This window comes from Macaca fascicularis, chromosome 14 (genome assembly GCF_037993035.2).
Source record: "Macaca fascicularis isolate 582-1 chromosome 14, T2T-MFA8v1.1".
Lineage (NCBI taxonomy): Eukaryota > Metazoa > Chordata > Mammalia > Primates > Cercopithecidae > Macaca > Macaca fascicularis.
In genome coordinates, this window is record NC_088388.1 from 18,804,984 (window position 1) to 18,828,501 (window position 23,518).

Consider the following 23,518-nt stretch of genomic DNA (forward strand, 5'->3'; position numbering starts at 1 on the left):
GCCTGTAATCCCAGCACTTTGGGAGGCCAAGGTGGGTGGATTACTTGAAGTCAGGAGTTGGAGACCAGCCTGGCCAACAGGGTGAAGCCCTGTCTCTACTAAAAATACAAAAATTAGCCGGGCATGGTGGTGTGCGCCTGTCATTCCAGCTACTCGGGAGGCTGAGGCAGGAGAATCACTTGAACCTGGGAGGTGGAGGTTGCAGTGAGCTGAGATCATGCCACTGCACTCCAGCCTGGTCAATAGAGTGAGACTCATTCTCAAAAAAAAAAAAAAAAAAAAAAAATTCTTTCTGTACTCTCCCTGGCCTATACCAGCTGCCATAAGGATAACATGGCTTATGGGGACATAACTGGAGTGTCTGTTCCAGTTTGGGGTGGTTTTATATATCTCTCTGACAATAACCCCAGAGACAAATCCCATGTGCCAAAGGATATAAAGGGTCCAAACAGAACAAGAAAGGAAAATAGAAACAAGGGTATAAAGTGGCCCCTAAATGAGAGTATGAAGCAAAGCCCCAGGGCCCAAGTGAGTCATTGTTTAAGCTGGGCCAGGGAAGGGAAAAAATATACTCCATTGACTTTGGGTTTTCCTGCCAAAGAAATAAAGGCTGTAGAGCCTGGTGTAATCTAAAAATGGAAATTCCACCGAAGAATAGGCAATTATCCAGTAATCATCCCTACCAGAGCAAACTTCAGGTTCCAGAAAACTTCTAAATTCTCTGACAAGTAAATCATGAGCGGAAAACATGTTAATCTTTGTGGAGAAGCAGACATTAAATTTGAAGATGGCAAGCAATGGGGGGAACGGTGGTAATTCCAAATGCCAATTTTCATTTGTTGACCATATAAAGCGGGGGAAAAAATCTGACTCTGAATGGAACAAGAAAAAATTTCAGGAGCCATCTATTCCGTTTCCCTTCTCTCAGACCAACTTCATGGGAAAGAGTCTAACTTGTCTTTAGAGTATGTTTTCATTTAGGATAAAGTTAGTTCCTTCCTGTTAATAGTAACAGCACTTTATGAAAAAGCAAACTATATACTCTTCTTCTTTAATGGACAGCTAGCATAGAAATCTACTTCTAAGACACCCTGAGGAAGTATGAGGACATCATCTGGCAAAAGATTAGGTTAGTAGAGGGGCTTTCAAAAGCAACGAAAGTGTTAACCTAACCATGCAGTGCTATTGTCTTAAGCAAAGGAAAATAAAAAATACAGGAAATGAGCTGTTATAGGTAAATGCAGTAGGCTACATTTCCAGCAAATGAAGTCTGAAATGATAATACTGTAGCCTAAATTCATGAAGCTATCCAGCAAAGTAGTCCCAAAGCATGCTTCATATTCTAAGAGAGAAAAGTTGATGTCTAGGTCATGGTCTAATGAAATTGTAGCTTTGTTATAGCTTTAAAGACTATCTCAAATGCCAAATTTTGTGTAAAGTCTTTTCCTGATTTTATCTCCCATGCCCAATTTCCATTGTATCTCGCTTAAAATTCTCTAACAGTGCTCACAATTTGCTACTTTGTTTTAAAGTTACTGGACTTTCCCCTATTAGACTGTCAGTTCTATGGAGTAAACACAGATTGTACTCATCTTTGTCTCTACTATATTACCTAACTCATAATTACTCATAAATATTTGTGGAAATTGATTTAGAAAGATAAGAAAGACAGGTAAGTGATGCCAGGTAGAATGTATCTTTGAAGCTAGCCACACAGGAAATATTGAAAGTCTATATCTTATTAATTTTTCTAAATTCCAGGCTTTGGGTCTGATATTTTTATTATAATATTGCAATACCAGCTTTATTTTGATTGGTATTTTCCTGGTATATCTGTTTCTGTGTCTTTAATAACCCCCTTCTAGGTCATTTTGTTTGGGTATATCTCTTGTAAATAGCATGTGGCTAGATTTTGCTTCTCTACCCAACCTTACAGTCACTATATGTTAATGAGTAGCTTTTTAGTGTATCTGATTAATTTCTGACCTGATATCTTATTTTGTCTTTCCCATTATCCATTCCTCTTTGCCTTTCCCCACCCTCTTTTCCTACCTTCTATTGTGTTAGTAAAGTTTTGTTTTGTTTTAATTCTTTTCTATCCTCCCTATTAGTTTGGAAGCTATAGACAAAATCTATAATCTTTCAGTATTAAAATTTAATGTAATCAGCCAGACATGGCAGTACATGCCTGTAGTTCTACTCAGAGGCTGAAGATGGAAGATCGCTTTAGCCCAGCAGTTTGAGTCCAGCCTGGGCAATATGGTGAGACCCCATCTTAAAAAATTAACATAATATTTATCTACATTGTTTTTTCCCCAGACATTGTCTCGCACTGTCACCCAGTCTGGAGTGCAGTGGCCCCATCTTGGCTCACTGCAACCTCTGCCCTCCAGGCTCAAGCATCGATCCTCCCACCTCAGCCTCCGATTAGCTGGGACCAAAGGCATGCATCATCACGCTTAGATATTTTTTTGGATTTTTAGTAGAGATGGTGTCTCACCATGTTGCCCTGACTGGTCTCAAACTCCTGAGTTCAAGTGATCCACCCGTCTCAGCCTCCCAAAGTGTTGGGATTACTGGCGTGAGCCACCGCGTCTGACCTATCTACACATTTTTGAAAATGTCTGAAAATACTCATTATCTTTATAACTCTCCAAAACAAGACAAGGGGCCAGGAATGGTGGCTCATGCCTATAATCCCAGCACTCTGGAAGGCTGAGGTGGGTGGACTGCTTGAGCTCAGCAGTTTGAGAACAGCCTGAACAACATAGTGAAACCCTGATTGTACAAAACAATACAAAAATCAGCTGGGCATGGTGGCACATGCCTGTGGTCCCAGCTACTTGGGAGGCTGAGGTGGGAGGACTGCTGGAGCCTAGGAGGTCAAGGCTGCAGTGAGCTGTGATCGCACCACTGCACTCCAGCTTGGGTGACAGAGCAAGACCCTGTCTCAAAATAAATAAACAAAATAAAAATAAAAACAAAACAAGACAAAGCCCAAAGCACACTTTCTATAACTTATGTGCAGTCTTCTCATCTTCTGATATTATTTATATATCTTCTGATTATTAATATCTTCTGATATTATTTTTTAGAATGTGACTAGAATCTCTTTTTAAATTGGAAAACTTTTTTAATGTGGTAAACTATACATAAAATTTATCATTTAACCATTTGCAAGTGTACAATTCAGCGTCATTAAATATATTCACAATGCTGTGCAACCATGAATATCAATACCCAAAACTTTCTCATCATCCCCGATAAAAACTCTGTATCAATTAAACACCACCACCCCCTTCTGCCCACCCCCCAGACCCTGATAACCTCTATTCTACTTTCTATCTCTATATATTTGTCTATTCTAAGTACCTCATATAAGTGGAATCATATAATATCTGTCGTTCTGGCCTATTTCACTAAGAATAATGTTTTCAAGGGCTGTAGATGTAGCATGTATCAAAATTTATTTCTTGCCTTCCTTCATATTTTTAAAATAATAGAGACAGGGTCTCCCTATGTTGCCCAGGCTGGTCGCAAGCCTTGAACTCCTGGCCTCAAATGATCCTTCCACCATAGCTTCCCAAAGTGTTGGGATTACAGGTGTGAGCCACTGCAGGGCCATAAATTTATCTTTTTTTAAAAGCAGAATAATATTCCATTGTATGTATATACCATATATTGTTTATCCATTCATCTGTTGATGGACCCTTGCGTTACTTCCACCTTTTGGCTATTGTGAACAATGCTGCTATGATTTGTATACAAGTATCTGTTTCAGTCCCTTCTTTAATTCTTTTTTTTTGTTTTTTTTTTTTGAGACGGAGTCTGGCTCTGTCGCCCGGGCTGGAGTGCAGTGGCCGGATCTCAGCTCACTGCAAGCTCCGCCCCCCGGGTTTATGCCATTCTCCTGCCTCAGCCTCCCGAGTAGCTGGGACTACAGGCGCCCGCCGCCTCGCCTGGCTAGTTTTTTGTATTTTTTAGTAGAGACGGGGTTTCACCGTGTTCGCCAGGATGGTCTCGATCTCCTGACCTCGTGATCCGCCCGTCTCGGCCTCCCAAAGTGCTGGGATTACAGGCTTGAGCCACCGCGCCCGGCTTAATTCTTTTAGATCTATACCTACAAGTGCAATTGCTGGATTATATGGTAGTTACAGGTTTAACCTTTTGAGAAACAACTGAACTGTTTTCCAGAGCAGCTGAACTATTTTACATTCTCACTAGCAATGCACAAGGGTTCCAATTTGTCCACATCCTCACCAACACATACTATTTTCCTTTTTAAAAAATAGCCAACCTAGAGGGTGTGAAGTGGCATCTTATTGTTGTTTTGATTTGCATTTCACCATTGACTAATGATGTTGAGCATCTTTTCATGTGTTGGTCATTTGGGTATCTTCTTTGGAGAAATATCTATTCAAGTCCTTTGCCCATTTTTAAATTGGGTTTTTTGTTTTATTGTTGAGTTGCAGGAGTTCTTTACATATTCTGGATATTAATTCCTTCTTGGAGATATGATGTGCAAATATTTTCTTCTGTTGTGTAGGTTGTCCTTTCACTTTCATGATAGTATCCTTTGATGCACAAAAGTTCTTAATTTTGATGAAGTCCAATTCATTTATATTTTTTGTTCCTTATGTTTTTGGTGTTATATCCGTGAAATAATTGCTAAATTTAATGTCATGAAAAGTTTCCCCTGTTTTCTTCTAAGAGTTTTATAGTCCAATTTCATTCTTTCACATGTGGATATCCAGTTTTCCCAGCACCATTTATTGAAAAGACTGTCCTTTCCCTATTGAATTGCACCTTTGCAGGAAATCAAATGAGCATATATGTAAAGAGTTATTTCTGGGCTCCCTAATCTATCACAGTGGTCTATATGTTTGTCCTTATACCAGTGCCATAATACTTGAATTACTGTGGCTTCACAGCTAGTTTTATAGTTGGGAAGTTTGATTTTTCCAATTTTATATTCTTTTTTCAAGATTGTCCTGGTGATTCCATATGATTTTGAGGATTAGCTTTTTCTCTCAGTGAAAAAGCCTATTTGGAAATTTGATAGAAACTGCGTTGAATCGCTAGGCACAGTGGCTCACGTCTGTAATCCTAGCACTTTGGGAGGTCGAGGAGGGCAAATCACCTGAGGTCAGGAGTTTAAGACCAGCCTGGCCAACATGGTGAAACTGTCTCTACTAAAAATACAAAAAAACTAGCCAGGTGTGGTGGCAGGCACCTGTAATCCCAGCTACTCTGGAGGCTGAGGCAGGAGAACTGCTTGAACCTGGGAGGTAGAGGTTATAGTGAGCTCAGACTGCGCCACTGCACTCCAGCCTGGTAGACAGAGTGAGACTCCATCAGAAAAGAAAGGAAGGAAAGAAGGAAGGAAGGAAGGAAGGAAGGAAGGAAGGAAGGAAGGGAGGGAGGGAGGGAGGGAGGGAGGGAGGGAGGGGGGAGGGAGGGAGGGAGGGAGGGAGGGAGGGAAAGAAAGGAAGGAAGGAAGAAAGGAAGGAAGGAAGGAAGGAAGGAAGGAAGGAAGGAAGGAAGGAAGGAAGGAAGGAAGGAAGGAAGGAAGGAAGGAGTTCAATCAACCAGCCTGACCAACATGACGAAACCCCATCTCTACTAAAAATACAAAACTTAGCTGGGTGTGGTAGTGGATGCCTATAATCCCAGCTACTCAGGATTCTGAGCAGGAGAATCATTTGAACCTCGGAGGTGGGGGTTGCAGTGACTCGAAATCATGCCACTGCACTCCAGCCTGGGTGACAGACTGAGACTCTGTCTCAAAAAATAAATAAATAAAATAAAAAAGAAAAGAAACGAAACTGTGTGAATCAGCAGATTGCTTTGGGTAGTACTGACATGTTAACAGTGTTACATCATCCTATCCATGCACTCAGGGTGTCTTTCCATTTATTTAGCTCTTCTTTAATTTCATTCAGCAATGTTTTATAGTTTTCAGTGTGCAAGTCTTTCACCTCCTCTGTTAGACTTATTCCTAATAGACTAAACCTTTTGGATGCTCTTTTAAACACAATTGCTTTTCTTAATTTCCTTTTAGATTGTTCATTGATGATATACAGAAACAACTGGTTTTTATGTGTTGCTCTTGTCCCCTGAAACGTTGCTGAATTCATTTACAAGCTCTAGAAGTTTCTTTTTTCTTTTTTTTGGTGGATTCTTTGGGATGCTTTTTATGCATAGGATCATGTAACCTGTGAATATATTTTACCTTTTACTTTCCAATTTGGATGTCTTTTATTTCTTTTGATATCTACCTTTTCCTTTTTATTCCTTTTTTTAAAAAATTCACCCCCATACCTAGAGGACAATATACCCCTTTAAATGTAAAAATTACTATTTTAGGCCGGGAGTGGTGGTTCATGCTTATAATCCCAGCACTTTTGGAGGCCGCGGTGGGTGGATCACGAAGTCAGGAGTTCAAGACCAGCCTGGCCAACATGGTAAAACCCTGTCTCTACTAAAAATACAAAAATTACCCGGGTGCGGTGGCAGATGCCTGTAATCCCAGCTACTCGGGAGGCTAAGGCAGGAGAATCGCTTGAACCCGGGGGGCAGAGGTTGCAGTGAGCCGAGATTGCACCACTGCACTCCAGCCTGGGCGTTAGTGAGCCTCCATCTCAAAAAGAAAAAAAAGAAAAAGAAAAAAAAAGAAAAAAATTACTACTTAAAAAAAATCAATAATGAATTAAGTCTACCTACATTTATGAAATCAATTTTCAGGCTCACTACTATTTCCCACATTCTGCTCCTTCGCTCTTGGTTCAATCATTTTCTTGCTAAAGTACATCCTCTAATAAGATCCATAATCACTTACTGAAATCCTGGCACCTTTCTGGTTTGGAATTGACAAACTTTGAGATTTTATAAAGGTAATACATTGCACAAACCAGATGTGATATAACACCTCCAGCAGGGTTGGGATAGCACCCCATGGATTCAAACATATTAAAGTCTTCACAGTGAAACATATAAGTATTCACACTAAATGGGATAAACAAAGACCAAACTTAGCCCGTAAACTAGTTCAGGTCAAGTTTACCCCCCAAATGAGTTTGCTGAAAACTTACCAAAGGACAAATTCAGGTTTTCAAAGCTTTTTTTGAATTGTGAATTTATTAATAGACATAAACCTGTAGTTCTTTCAGCAAAAGCCTGTGAGTGAAAATATCTTTATTTTACCTATTGGAATGAAATTTAATTCGGTGGAGAATTCTGGTTATTACCTATCTTCTCTCAGCACTTTAAAGATACCACCCCGTTGTCACCTCGCACCTATCACTGATATCAAGCAGACTGCTGTCAAACTCCTGCCATTCCTTTGAAGTGAATCATTCTTATCATTCATATAAACAATTTCCTTTATCTTTAATGCAGATTCTACAACGTATCTACCATGTAGGTTTATTTTTATTTATTTTGCTCAGTACTTTAAATTGACTTCTGTTTTTTGTCAGTTTGGGAAAATGATCAGCCCACATATATATTTTTTGAGACAGGATCTCACTTTGTTGCCCAGGCTGGAGTGCTGTGGCGTGACCATAGCTCACTGGAAGCTTGAACTCCCGGGTTCAAGTGATCCTCTCATCTCAGCTTCCTGAGTAGCTGGGACTACAGGTGCACACAACCATGCCTGGCTAAACTTAACTTTTTTGTAGAGATGGGGGCTCACTATGTTGCTCAGGCTGGTCCTGAACTACTAGCCTCAAGCAATCCTCCTGCCTCAGCCTCCCAAAATGCTAGAATTACAGATGTGAGTCATTGCACCCCCCAATTCTTTTAAAAATATTGCTTCTTTGCCATTCCCTCTATCATTTTCTTCTGTATCCTATTAGATATACATTGTAGCTTTTTAATGTCTCTTACCTGTCTTCATAGTTTTTTAGGTCTTTATGTTACACTTATTATCTTTTAAGTTATTCATTCTCTATTCTGTCTGGTCAGCCTAAGTAATGTAGATTCTACAATTCTACAAGATTCATGCAACTGTGCTTCAGCCTGGGCAACAAAGTGAGATCCTATCTCACAAAATACATATGTACATATATTGGCTGATAATTTTCCAGAACAACAACAACAACAAAAAAAACAAAACAGAAGTCAAAGTGCTGAGCAAAATAAATACAAATAAACTGTCCAGGAGCGGTGGTTCACACCTGTAGTCCCAGCACTTTGGGAGGTCAAGACGGGTGGATCACAAGGTCAGGAATTCGAGACCAGCCTGGCCAATATGGTGAAATCCCGTCTCTACTAAAAATACAAAAAAATTAGCCAGGCATGATGGCGCATGCCTATAATCCCAGCTACTTGGGAGGCTGAGGCAGGAGAATTGCTTGAACGCAGGAGGTGGAGGTTGTAGTGAGCTGAGATCACGCCACCACACTCCAGCCTGGGTGACAGAGCGAGACTCCATCTCAAAATAAATAAATAAATAAATAAATAAATAAATAAATAAATAAAAATAAACCTACATGGTAGATACACTGTAGAATCTGCATTACTCAGGCTGATCAGACAGAATAGAGAATGAATAATTTAAAAGATAATAAGTACTTCCCAAGTAGCTGAGTCTACAGGCGCATGCCACCATGCCTTTTTATATCTAGAGACAGGGTTGTAGAGACAGGGTTTTGCCAAGTTGCCCAGGCTGGTCTCAAACTCCTGGGCTCAAGTGATCCGCCCTCCTTGGCCTCTGAAAATACCAGGATTACAGGCATGAGCCACCTCAACCTGGCCTCCAAGTCAGTTTTAAATGTTCAACTATTTTTATTTTCTCTGGAGTAAATTTATGTTTATTGGGTTTATTGACTGTCTTTCTCAATATTAGTGTTCCTCATATGTTTTAGAATTTCAGCATATAAGTTCATGTGAAGTGGGAGGTTTTTACTCTCTCTTGTGGACAGACCCTAGTCCAGAACCAGGTCTTGTATTGGATGACTTATGGCTCCATTCCTGATATTAGGGACATCACAGAGATTGTCACTGTACTGCTAAGGAGGTTGGACCCACTAAGACCTAGCTGTAAGGCTGTCTGCTTCTTCTCACACCTCAAGGTTTTTGTTTTTTTAATAGATGGGGTCTCACTATGTTGCCCAGGCTGGTCTCAAACTCCTGGCTCAAGGGATTCTCCTGCCTCAGCTTTCCAAACAGCTGGGGCTACAGGCATGCACCACCGCACCTGGCTAAACTTCCAGGTTTTATGTAAGCCATTTGTCAGGTAGCAGTCATCACTTTTTTTGAGTCTCTCTTAAAGTGGTGGAGGCAGAAGGGGCTGGCTCCAGTCTCCTGCACTGTGTGTACAACACTTTGAATCTCCACCATTCAAGAAATGAGCTTTCAGTTACTACACCTTCTGAATCCAGAGCACAAGAGGCATGTGGTCACAGTCCCACTTACTGCATTGTGGTTTTATTGAGTTTCTAATAAGATGAATTTATATTAATTTTATGCATGGCTACGTCCTTAAACTTCTCTTCTTAGAAAATTTTACGTATCATTACCATGTGTGTAGAATGAATAAGAGGCCCAAGTCATGAACACTGCAAGCCATCATGACCAGAAATTCAAAACAAACATTTGACCCACCAAGCTTAAAAATGCATATTTGTACTAATTTTTCATTGTATTTGACTAAACTACAAAGTTCTTTAATAGACATTAATCTTTCCTCTAAAGTAAAACAAGAAAGTTCCTAAAAATATCTTAAAGGCCATACAGAAGTACACCATATGTCTGCCATAAACAGATTTTGCCAAAACGAGTATTCAAATTTCATTGAGCAATTTTTTTTATTCTTAAGTTGTTGGAGTTCTTCCTTGAAGATTTTAATTTTTAAAAATTTTGACGTATTATAATTTCAAATTTACCAAAAAGCTATAATAGCACAAAGAATTCCTGAATATCCTTTACCTAGATTACTCAAATGTGAATATTTTGCTACGTTTTCTCTCTCACTCTCCTTTTTCTCTCTCTCTTGCTCTCTCTCTCTCTCACATACACACACAGACATATAAGTACATATGTATATACATATTATCATTTTTTGGAACTATTTGTAAGTCATAGACATGACACTCATTTACTCCTACAGTATTTCCTAAAAACAACAACAACAAAAACAAAACAAACAAACAAACAAAAAACAGAAGTCAGTTTAAAGTGCTGAGCAAGATAAATAAAAATTAGGAAATAAGGATTTCCTAAAAATATTTCCTAAAACTAAGGAAATCTCCTCCCTTCCTTCCTTCCTTCTTTCCTTCCTTCCTTCCTTCCTTCCTTCCTTCCTTCCTTCCTTCCTTCCTTCCTTCCTTCCTTCCTCCCTCCCTCCCTCCCTCTCTTTCTCTCTTTCTCTCTTTTTTTTTTAGACAGGGACTTGCTCTGTTGCCCAGGCTAGAATGCAGGGATACAATCACGGCTTACTGTAGCCTTGAACTCCTGAGCTCAAGCGATCCTCCCACCTCAGCCTCCTGAGTGGCTGGGACTACAAGCGCACACAATCATGCCTGGCTGATTAAAAAAAAATTTTTTTTTTTTTTAGAGATAGGGTCTCGCTTTGTTGCCCAGGCTGATCTCGAACTCCTGGCTTCAAGTGATCCTTCCACCTCAGTCTCCCAAAGTCAGCCTCCAAGAGCCACTGGAGCCTAGGTTTAGCAACATCATCGAGAAGTGCAGCCTTAAGTTAAGTGGATCCTTGCTGGTGCAAAGGTGGCATGTGAAAGCCCACTTGCAGTTGCAGCCTGGCCATCCACCTATCAAAAGGGCATGAGAGTATTCTGATCATCTCCACAGACCTAGTCCACAACATCTCAGATGGTTTTGACCAGAAGTTCTCAACGGCGCCTACCAAGGTCAAAGGCTCTGACAACCTCTTCACTATGGAGACTGACGCCAGCCAGGGTGCAGCGTAGCTGCCTAGTGAGTTCTTTGAGGAGGACAACATGCTGAGCATGAGCAAGAAGTTAATGCAGGAAGCCATGACTGCCTTCCCCGGCATCAATGAGGCCATGAGCTATGCTGAGGTCATGAGGCTAGTGAAGGGTATGAACTTCTCAGTGGTAGTGGCTGACATGACACTCAGCAGATCAAGAACCAGATCAGCCCATTCATCTTACAAACGTGCAACATGCTAGGTGTGAGGGACATGAACATAGACCTGCTGTCTTCCATGCTGAAGCAGACACTGCTCATCATCTACTTTGTCAGGAAACAGTTCAAGGGCCCTGAGCAGACTACCTGTATCATCTGCAAATATATCCCTGAGTTCTATCCCTGTATGAGACAGAGTGACTGATCCAGGAGCTGGCCAAGTACAAGATTGACACATACAACATCATCATCACCCAGCTTCTCTTCCCCAACCTGAAAATCCTGAAAGATATGTGAGGCCTGACACAAGATTCAGGCCAAGTATCTGAACCAGATGGGGGACCCTTATAAAGACTTTTGCACTGTGAAACTGCCACTGTCTCCCCATGAGGTGCAGGGGGCAGACAAAGTCAACACCTTCTCAGCCCTCTTCACAGAACCCTACAAGCCCTGCAGCACCCAGCAGCACCACTGCCAGCCCCAGCTGCTGCCATTTTACACTCAACCTTTACCTTCCCCACCCTCCAGGGCAGAGGTTACACAAATCCCTCCCCACCACCTCCGCCATAGTACAAGGGGAGACACTTGGGGAGCAGGTGTATGGTAGATGCACCTGTCAGAAATAATTGAAGCATTTCCTGAGAATGACCCTGTGGTCTAAGATGAATGTGTGTTCAGAGTTCTGAGTGAAGGAATTTGGGAATGGCCAACCCAGAGATTCATTATTTATCTATGAGGAACATCTGAACCATCTGATCCATCCCATGGATCACGGGCCATACAGGGGTTACAGGCCCTTTGTTTTGGGTTGGATGAAGGTTGCTAGGTGGAGACTGCCAGGGTGGGGGCGGGGGCTAAGTGAAAATGCTGTATAAACTGCATGCTTTTTTATAAGTGGTAGCAGTTCTCCTGTTCATCATGCTGCCCCTGGACTGTCCTGTATGTAAATCCCCTCAATAAACCTTATGTTTCATTTGCTGGCTCCGTGTCTCTTTTTCAGCCTCGCAAACATGGTGCCATCCCTATGGAAGTCAATAGGGGTCCAGCACAGGAGGAAGCAGGGAGGGAGTCTATTCTCCTGGTGGGGGTAGAAGTGCTCTAGTTGCCCTCCCTGCCATCTCTCCCTGCCTCTTGCTCCTCAATAAAATGATCTTAAACCAGAAAAAACAGTTACAATGAAAATGATGTTAAATGAAATAGTTATTTGAAAACCTGTTGTACAGGTTACTTTATAGAATGTACTTCCATTTGGGTTTGTCTGATGTCCCCTCATAATTCAATTCAGGTTATACCCCTTTGGCAGGATCATCACAAAGGTGACGCTGAGTTCTTCTCAGTGCATCACATCTGGGGGCACTTGCTGATTAGTCTAATTACTGGGGATGTTAACTTTGATTCTTTGGTTAGAGCAGCATCTGCCAGGTTTTGCCACTATAAAGTTAGCCTTTATAATGGATAAGTATCCCGTGGGAAGATATTTTGAGTCTGTGGAAATATATAGTTACTCTGCAAACTTTCATTCACAAATTTTAGTATCTATTAATAATTGTTGCCAGAACCAATAATGAATATGAAGGTTTTGCCAAATGGTGAATCTTTTTCCAACTATGTCATTTCATCTACGTTTTTAAGTTGATCTTCTACAATAAGGAAAAGCTTTCCCTTCTTATTTATTTATATCATTGTGGACTCATGGATTCTTACTTTGTTCAATAGGTTATATTCCTTTACTATCATTATATATTTTTATGCTCATATGATCCCATATTTGGCCATGGAAGCCCTCCAAGCTGACTTCTACATTCTTTTGACACATCTACATAATTATCTGATCACTTCCTTCCTTTTTGATAGAATAAGATGTTCCAGTATCATCTTGTTCTTTCCCTACCTCACCCTGGAGCCAGCCATTTATCCAAGAAGCCCAGTTGTTTTTAGTAAAGAATAGGCTAGGTGCAGTGGCTCACGCCTGTAATCCCAGCACTTTGAGAGGCCGAGGTGGGAGGATCGCCTGAGGTCAGGAGTTTGAGACCAGCCTGGCCAACATGGCAAAACTCCTCCTCTACTAAAAATACAAAAATTAGCCAAGCGTGGTGGCACTTGCCTGTAATCCCAGCTACTCGGGAGGCTGAGGGAGGAGAATCGATTGAACTTGGGAGGCAGAGGTTGCAATGAGCCAAAGTTGTGCCACTGCACTCCAGCCTGGGCGACAGAGAGAGACTCCATCTCAAACAAAACAAAACAAAATCTATGAGCTCACACTGATTCAATTCCAGTTCAACACTACAGGTTACATTCTATCATCTCCCCTTTCCATATCTGAAATGTCCTTTTTCTTTTCTTTTCTTTTTTTTTTTTTTTTTTTTTGAGACAGAGTCTCGCTCTGTCGCCCAGGCTGGAGTGCAGTGGCCGGATCTCAGCTCACTGCAAGCTCCGCCTCCCGGGTTTATGCCATTCTCCTGCCTCAGCCTCCCGAGTAGCTGGGACTACAGGCGCCCGCCACCTCGCCTGGCTAGTTTTTTGTATTTTTTAGTAGAGACGGGGTTTCACCATGTTAGCCAGGATGGTCTCGATCTCCTGACCTCGTGATCCGCCCATCTCGGCCTCCCAAAGTGCTGGGATTACAGGCTTGAGCCACCGCGCCCGGCCTGAAATGTCCTTTTTCTAAAGTGAGAAAAAGGTTCCTGTTATCTATAACATATTTACTTATTTGCTTAATCCTAACATGTACTAAGCTAGCTAACCCATTCCTCTGTGAAAAAGAAGCCTGCTAATTAGAGTTTAATACTTGTTTAGAGTTGTTTTAGCCTGAGGGTATATAGTCCAAATATTGTGTTCCTTAGATGAGTTTCTCCAACCCCCTTCTGTATGGTATATTATTCATTTGAAATACAATTTGCTTCACTTATTTGTTTGTTTTCAATTTTAGAAACTCCCCCAATCTTGTCAAATACATACTTACTTATGTAAATGAAAATAACATAGTTCCAAAAGTAAGACATGTGCAAAAAAAATTCTTCGATAAGTGACCTTTATATCTATCCCACTTTTATCTTTTCACTCCATCTCACTAACATCTTATAGATAATGAATCTCATTGGTCTCTGGTTTATTCTTCCTGTGTGCATATTTTTTTCTCAGATGAGCAGATACATGTATATACAGTTGACCTTTCAACAGCATGGATTTGAACTGTGTGGGTCTACTTATACATGGATTTTTTTCAATAAATATATTAGAAAATTTGGAAGGATTTGCAACAACTTAAAAAAACTCACAGACCAACTGTGCATCCTACACATATTGGAAAAATTAAGAAAAAGTATGTCATGAATGCATAAAATATGTAGACACTAGTCCTTTTTATCATTTACTACATTAAAATATACACAGATCTGTTATAAAAAGTTAACGTTTAGCAAAACTGACACACACACTTACAGACCATACATGGTGCCATTCACAGTGGAGAGAAATGTAAGCAAACATACAGTATTAAATCATAACTGTATAAAATTAACTGTAGCTCATACTGTACTACTATAATAATTTCATTCATAGCCAACTCCTGTTGCTATTGCAGTGAGCACAAGTGTTGCAAGTATCTGCTTAAAACACCATGTGATGCTAATCATCTCTGCATGGGCAGTTCATTTCTCCAGTAAACTGTATCACAGTAAAAAGTGATCTCTCATGGTTCTCATGTATTTTTCATCGTGTTCAGTACAAAACCATAAACCTCAAGTAACACCATGGGACCCACAGGAAGTGTCACTAGTGATGCTGAAAGTGTTTCAAGAAGCAGAGACAATTCATGACGTTACAAGATAAAGTTGAATTGCTTGACATACATCATAGATTGAGATCTGCAGCTGTGGTTGGCCTCCATTTCAAGATAAATGAATCTAACGTAAGGACAACTGTAAGCAAAGGAAAGGAAATTCATGAAGCAGTTGCTGCAGCTGCATCACCAGGCATAAAAACATTGCACTTTTGGTGAAATATTTTTTTAACTTGTCTTGAAAACGCAGCTTTTATATGAGTGCAGGATTTCTATAAGAAAGGCATATGACCCTAATATGATCTGAGAAAAAGTGAAGTCATTATATGACAACTTAAAGCAGAAGGAAGGTGAAGGGTCTAAAGCTGGAGAATTTAATGCCAGTAAAGGATGGTTTGATAATTTTAGAAAAAGTTTTGGCTTAAAAAATATCAGGATATCAGGGGAAGTAGCTTCTGCCAACCAAGAGGAGGCAAACACGTTTCTAGATGCCATTAAGAAAATTATTGAGGAGGCCAGGTGCAGTGGCTCATGCCTGTAATCCCAGCACTTTGGAAGGCTGAGGTGGGAGGATCGCTTGAGCCCAGGAGTTTGAAACCAGCCTGGGCAACATGGAAAAATCCCATCTCTACCAAAAATAAAAATTAGCCGACCATGGTGGCACAAGCCTGTAGTCCCAGCTACTCAAGAGACTGAGGCATGAAACTCAATCGAGCACAGGAATTCGAGGTGGTGCGAGTTATAATCATGCCACTGGACTCCAGCCTGGGCAACACAGTGAGACCCTGTCTCTCTAAAAAAAAAAGAAGCTTTTGAAAATCCTTGAGGAAAAAGGATATCTTCCTGAGCAGTTTTTTAATGCAGATGATGGGGGAAAAAATGCCACAAAGGACACTTATTAGTAAGGAAGAGATGCACGCACCAGGATTTAAGGCAGGAAGGGATGGGCTAACTCTACTACTTTGTGCAAACGCAGTCAGGTTTATGATTAGGACTGCCCTTATCTATAAAGCTGCTAACCCCTGAGTTTTGAAGGTAAAAGATAAACACCAGTTGCCAGTTTTGGTTGTATAAGAAGGCGTGGATAATGAGAACCATTTTTTATGGACTGGGTTTCATCAATATCGTTCCTAAAGTCAGGATGTACCTTGCTGGTAATGGACTGCCTTTTAAAATTCTTTTGAACTGGAAAATGCCCCTGGCCGCCCAGAACCCATGAGTTCAACACCAAAGGTATCAAAGTGGTTTGTAATACTTGCCCCCAAATACAATGTTTCTAATTCAGCCCCTAAGTCAGGGGGTCATAAGGACCTTTAAGGCTCATTACACATAGTACTCTATTGGAAAGGACTGTCAACGCTATGGAAGAGATTCCTGATAGAACATCAAGAAAGTCTGGGAGGATTACACCAGTGAAGATGCCACTGTTGTTATGGAAAAAGCCATTGAGCCCCAAACAATAGATTCCTGCTGGAGAAAACTGCAACCAGATGTTGTGCATGACTTCATAGGATTTACGACAGAGCCAATCAAGGAGATCACGAAAGAGATTGTGGATATGGCAAAGAAGGTGGGGGAAGGGTTCCAAGATATGGATCCTGGAGAAATTCAAGAGCTAACAGACATCACACCAGAGGAATTAACAGACGACAAGTTGATGAAGGTGAGTGCTTCTGAACCAGTGCCAGAAAAGAAGAGGGCATAGAAGACGAAGAAGATGCAGAAGCAGGGCCAGAAAACAAACTGACAGTAGATCATATGGCAGAAGAGTTCCAACTATTCAAGACTGCTTTTGACTTCTTTTATGACATGAACTCTTCAGTGATACAGGCACTGAAACTAAATAAAATGGAAGAAAAATTGGTACCATACAGAAACATTTTTAGAGACATGAAAAGGCAAAAAAATCAGAAATCACTATGTGTTTTCATAAAGTCACACTGAGTGTGCCTTCCTCCCCTTCTACCACCTCCGCCTCTTCTCCCCTGCCACCCTTAAGACAGCAAGACCAACTCTTCTTCCTCCTTCTCTTCCTCAGCCACTTAGCAACAAGAAGACAAGGATGGAGGTCTTTATCCTGATCCACTTTCATTTAATGAATAGTAAATATATTTTCTCTTTCTTTTGATTTTCTTAATAACATTTTCTTTTCTCTAGCTTACTTTGTTGTAAGAATACAGTATATAGTACATATACAAGGTATGTGTTAATCAACTGTTTTAATGCTATTGGTAAGGTCAATAGTAGACTATCAGTAGTTAAGTTTTTGGTGAGTCCAAAATTATACGTGGATTTTCTACTATGTGAAGGGGAGAAATCGGCAACCGTAACCCTCATGTTGTTCGAGGGCCCATTGTGTTTTTATTTCCTCTTCTTCCTTACACAAAAAGTAGCATAAAATAGATATTCTTTTGTCCAATTCACAGGGCTCTGAATGTTGCTTTTTAAGCTATCATGAATAAGAAGTTCAGGAAATCGCTATGGATTCTCTAACCACAAGAGAACCAGAGACATCAAAATTAAAATATTTTGGACTTGGCTGTGACATGAAGGTTAAAAAAATTTAAATTAAAATTTATTTGTGAGTTACGTATTTTTAACCTTACAAGGTATAATTTATTAAGATGAAATGGTCTGACAGTGCATCCATTTTCTTTAGTTGAATATATTTGTATTAATTGTAAAGTCAAGCTTATCAGTTAACTCTCTCCAGAAGATATAATCATCTATGTGGCATACACTACTGGCTTTGTCTGCAATACTGTCACTAGGTGATTATAATTAAGCCCTCCCATTTGCATCAAATGTGAAGACTGTGTTCACAACAGTAGGAAAATTTGGTTTCACTAGAAATTAAAAAATTCTAATGTAAAATAAAATGAAGTGGGCTGAGTACAAATCTCCCTTTAGTTTTGACAATAAAATAAGAAGAAACAAACAAAAAAGGAAACAAAATTGTGTGTACATGATAATTTTAGCTACTTCATTTATGTATGTTTTGTTTTTTTGAGACAGGGTCTTCCTCTGTCATCCAGGCTGGAGGGCAGTGCCGCGATCTCAACTCATTGTAACCTCTGCCTCCTGAGTTCAAGCGATTCTCATGCCTTAGCCTCCTGAGTAGGTGGGACTACAGGCGTATGCCACTATGGCCAGCTAATTTTTGTATTTTTAGTAGAGATGGGGTTTCGCCAGGTTGGCCAGGCTGGTCTCAAACCCCTGGCCTCAAGTGATCCACCCACCTCGGCCTCCCAAAGAGCTGGGATTACAGGCATAAGCCACCGTGCCCAGCCAGTTTTAGCTACTTTAAAGTAGGTCTGCATAAGGAAAGTGATTAAAAATTAAGATGACATGAATTGTATTTATTCACTGGATTAGGGTTTGGGCTTATTATTGATTTCTTCCTGTCTTCCAAATATTCTGTAACATTATGTCAATTAAAAAAAATAACAACGACTGGCCCGGCGCGGTGGCTGACGCCTGTAATCCCAGCACTTTGGGAGGCCGAGGCGGGCAGATCATGAGGTCAGGAGATCGAGACCATCCTGGCGAACACGGTGAAACCCCGTTTCTACTGAAAATACAAAAAAATTAGCCGGGCGTGGTGGCGGGCGCCTGTAGTCCCAGCTACTAGGGAGGCTGAAGCAGGAGAATGGCGTTAACCTGGGAGGCAGCGGAACTTGCAGTGAGCGGAGACCACGCCACTGCACTCCAGCCTGGGCAACAGAGTGAGACTCCGTCTCAAAAAAAAAAAAAAAAAAAAAAAAAAGATTATCATAAATCTCTAATTTGTCTTGTTCCTACAAGATCCTTCAGTCTTTTCAACAAGGCCTCTAAGCAGAGCTCTTTATAATAGAGCTTCCAAGAGCTTGCCTAATTTCACTTGAAATCCAGAATTGTGTTTTCATGGTTTCTCTGGGGAAATACCCCTTAGCCTTATCCCCCAGGAAGAGTTTCTGGACAGACCATTTCTCTTTAGAATGCTACAGTATTTCTGTTACATCTCACCTTCTGCTACATATTATATCTCACATTCTTTATGTGGTTTCTAAACCTGTCATCTGTTATTTCTTTCTCTTTAGCTCTATGTTCCAACCTCTGTATCTCTTTTGTCAACTGGTTTACCGTCTGTACTATTTTCTTCTGCTACTGAAGCTGAGTTTAGTTGCAGGTGAGGCCTCCCTCAGTCATCTGCAAATCCTGCCATTCCTTCCCCTCCTCTCTATCTCCAGACCTCAAAATAGCTTTTGTCTGTTTTACTGCCAGATCACATACCATAGTTTCATCTAATTTCTTGTCTGTTTTCTATAACTTTTGCAACTCAATACTAATTTCTTACAAGATTTTGCCCATCCACTGTATATCTACACTTGGCATTGCACTAGACAACATTTTAAGGTAAATTTTATTCTATTTTCTGCCTGCAGCTATAGCTTTTAGGTTCTTTTTTTGTTGTCTTTTTGTTCTCACTAGGATCCCTTTAGCATCACCTGTAGATTTCACTGCAAACTCAACACTATTTTTATGGACCCCCTTAGATATTACAAATCCCTTCCTCAGTACCACCTCATCCAAGAACTGGAAGTATTAAATATGTCAACTCTGTTGGTTCAAAGTCCAGCAAGTATAATAATTCTCAAACCATCATCCTTTGTTCTTATTCAAGATTATAGGAATTCAGTTGAAAAAATACTTCATACAAAGGTGTTAGTAATAGGCCAAGTCTTCTTGGACTTGGTTATAATTCAAAATAATAAAATCGAAGGGGGTTTAGGATGCAGGGTTTGTTCTTTTAGAGCCATCCACATGAAACTTATAGATAATGATTCGATTTTCTTCTTCATGGTTATAATCTTGACATGTCCTGTATAACTTTACTACCGTTATTTCCAGAGTCGCCTTCTGTTCATTCTTTTATTTGTTTTATCTCCAAAGTTAGTCTCACTTTTTAGAAAATTCTTTCAGTAGTCATGTATATTTACCCTCTAAAGCTACTGGTAAATCCATGTATATTTTTCAAGCACTCATATTCCAACTTTAGTTAAAAGTTATTTTGTATTGTTTTACCTTTCCAAGTTCAAGTCCATTGTAGTAACTAGGAACTCCTAAAATAAGAGCACTATAGGCACATATGATTAAAGTTATTATCTTAATGATTCTGTATTATGCCATAGGAAAAAAATCAGTTTCTTCCTGACACCTTTTTAAAACTCCCTTCAAATGTTCTTATTAACTCATTAGGTTTCAGTATCATTTTATTTCTTTTCCTATTTCCAACAGAGAATTTCATTTCTAAAGATACATAAGGAAAGACCTCTAGGTAGCAGGCAGAATCTTGCACCAAACTCCTATGAACAAACGAGAATCTAATGTATTACTAAAGACCACATAGAAAGAGGTGCCACAAAATTTTTGAAGATCCTTGGATAGTTGTTTCAGAAAATCTTAAAAGGAGAGCATAAATTTAACAAAGGGCTCATCTGTTCCCTGAATACCTGTTTGTCAGATGAGGTCTTAAATTCATTTACATAAAACTTTCTCTGTGATATAAACCTTCTTAGTATTGGTTTATTTGAGAACATGAGCACTCTCTCTCTAATTCTCTACTTGGTGCTATTTAACCAATTACCAACCTTCCAAGGATCAAAGGACATTTCTCAATATTCTTTTATGATTGATTGAAAATTACAAAGTAGCTACAGACAATAGACTTTAACGAAAATCTGTACTGAAAACTCACTTTTCCTGCCAAACCTTTCAAGAGTTACTTTATGTAAGGAATGTTTTAAAAAAAAAAGAGAGAGAGAGAGAGAGGATTGGGTGCAGAGGCTCACACCTGTAATCCCAGCACTTTGGGAGGTTAAGGCAAGAGGATTGCTTGAGCCCAGGAGTTTGAGACCAGCCTGGGTAACATGGCGAGGTCCCGTCTCTAAGAAAAAATCTTTAAACATTTGCCAGACGTGGTGGCACACACCTGTGGTCTCAGCTACTTGGGAGACTGAGGCAGGAGGATCCCTTGAGCCCAACAGGTCAAGGCCAGTGAGCTGTGTTCACGCCACTGCATTCCAGCACTCCAGCCTGGGTAACAAAGTGAGACCTGTCTCACAAAGAAAAAAAAAAAAGGGGGGAACACAGTAACTTAAACATAAACTGGTACCTTAAAAAGTAAGATATTGGTGGAATTGCCATATAATTCAGTAATTCCATTTCTGGGTATACAGTCAAAAGAAATGAAAGCAGGGACTTAGACAAATATATGTATACCCACATTCACAGCAATATTACTCACAATCGTCAAAAAATGGAAGCCACCCTAGTGTTTAATGACAGATAAGCAAAATGTGATACATACACACAACGGACTATTATTTTGTCATAAGAAGGAAGGAAATCTGATACATGGTACAACATGAATGAACTTTGAAGACATTACTCTAAATGAAATAAACCAATCAAAAAAGACAAATATTGTCTGAGTTCACTTACATGAGGTACCTAGAGTAGTCAAATTCCTAGATACAGAAAGTAGCATGGTGGTTGTCAGGAGCTGGGGGGTCAGAGGGAATGCGAAGTTGGGAAGTCGGTATTTAGTGAGTACAGAGTTTTAGTTTAGGAAGACAGAAAAGCTATGGAGATGAATGACGGTGATGGCTGCAGAACAATGTGAACGTATTTAATGCCACAGAACTGTACACGTAAAAATAGTTAAAATAGTCAATTTTAACCAGGTCCCCTATGGGCCTTGATAATCTCCGCTCTTCCAGTCCCCAGGATCCTCACCATGTAGAGCCTGAGGAGCCACTGAAGTAGGTCACACAGTCCAGGAGGCCCAGCTTCTGCAGGGCCAACAGGAAGCAAAATATCTTAAATAAATATTTTCTAACATTTAAGATATTTTGTAGGCTAAGTGCTATGTTTTATCGTATTTTTTAAAAAGTATGATATAGGTGTCAAATATTCACTATGTATATTCATAGAATTGCCTGATGGAACGAAAAACTGGAAGTTATAACCAAAAACTTTTTGAGTAGTTCGGAAGAAAAAATGACTATGGCTTTGCTACTGAAAATGTGAACCAAGGACAGCAGCACTGGCATCACTTAGAAGCCTGTTAAAAATCAGAATCTGAGGCCCCAACCCAGATCTACAAAATCCGATTCTGCATTTTAACAAGATCCCTAGGTGATTCACACAAACATGAAAGTTCAAGAAGCACTAGTCTGGGACAAATCTTCCTAGCTGCATGACTTTGTATTGCAATTATTTTTCTCTGTAAACTAGTGATTACAGGAATGCTTATTACATAAGGTTGCCAAAGGCTAAATGTGTTAATAATGCATTCTGTAAAATGCTTGGCACATTCAGGGACTATTTTATTATTATTACTCTGCCGTGCAGAAAATCTGAGAAAGTTGATTTTAGGAACTTTTCTAAAAATATTAGTCTTAGAAAATCAATATTTTCCAGAGGATATGGATGGTGTCTGGCTTTAAGAGATAACTGTAGTGGCTGGGCACAGTGGCTCATGTCTGTAATCCCAGCACTTTGGGAGGCCAAGGCAGGCGTATCACCTGAGGTCAGGAGTTTGAGACCAGCCTGGCCAACATGGTGAAACCCTACTAAAAATCCAAAAATTAGCCGGATGTGATGGTGCACGCCTGTAGTCCCAGCTACTTGGGAGGCTGAGGTAGGAAAATCTCTTGAATCCAGGAGGCGAAGGTTGCAGTGAGCCAAGATCGTACCACTATACTCCAGCCTGGGTGACAAGGCAAGACTCCGTCTCAAAAAAAAAAAAAAAAAAAGGATATATGAAAGAAAATAGTATGAAGAAATGGAAATGACTTTCTTCAGAAGATACAATGTAGAATAGAGTGGAGATGTCAAATTCATTTACAGTGGGGCTTTTTTTGTTGTTGTTAAATTATGGGAGGACCAGACTAATATTATTTACAAAACATAAATGGAATGAAAGTGGCTTTTAATAAGATGATGTCATGTTTTAAAGACATTTTAGGGGCTAAGTGGTATGCTTTCCACATGTCTGAAATCCCTTCATGGGATATTACCTTTCAGCTGAAATGTCATAAATATATATGACTTATGTGATAAAAAACCATATATGTGGCTGAGAGACCAAGGTAGAAGAGAGTGAAATATTGACAAGGTAGGGAGACAAAAAGGACAACTACACAGGCACCTATAAGCTGCCAGCACCTGGGCCACAACTCTCAGAAGATGTCATTGGGTTTCTAACCTAATTTTCTGGCAGGAGATCTCTCCTTGTCCCAGAAAAGACTTTTAGAGACAGAGGGGATTAAAAATAATAATAATATTGTTAAGAAGTGAGGTTGCTGGGCTTGCACTTTACTAGCCGAAATCCCTTTATCTTTCTTGAGAGCCCCCCAGATCTCTTTTATTCTAGGTCAGTAATTTAACACTCTCAGCTCTCAATTCAAAGTCTGTAATGACCTTGCTGTGCTGAATTATTCGCCCAGGATATAGAAAGAGAGAGAGAGGGAGGGTGAAAAACCCTAAAAAACAACAGAGGCCTTTTGATCAGAGCACCAAACTGCAGCTAGCTGTAACTCAAGCTGCCCATTCTTATATGGCAGGAATTAAGGACTCCCCCTGCCA

The 23,518-nt window shown here is 40.1% G+C and overlaps 1 protein-coding gene and 1 pseudogene across 29 annotated transcripts in view; one reads left to right on the forward strand and one right to left on the reverse strand.

Moving 5' to 3' along the window:
- Nucleotides 1-23,518, reverse strand: part of CSTPP1 (centriolar satellite-associated tubulin polyglutamylase complex regulator 1) — a 227,660-nt gene that overhangs the window by 121,587 nt on the left and 82,555 nt on the right. The window lies entirely within an intron of this gene.
- Nucleotides 749-11,845, forward strand: LOC123568658 (ATPase Get3-like; annotated as a pseudogene).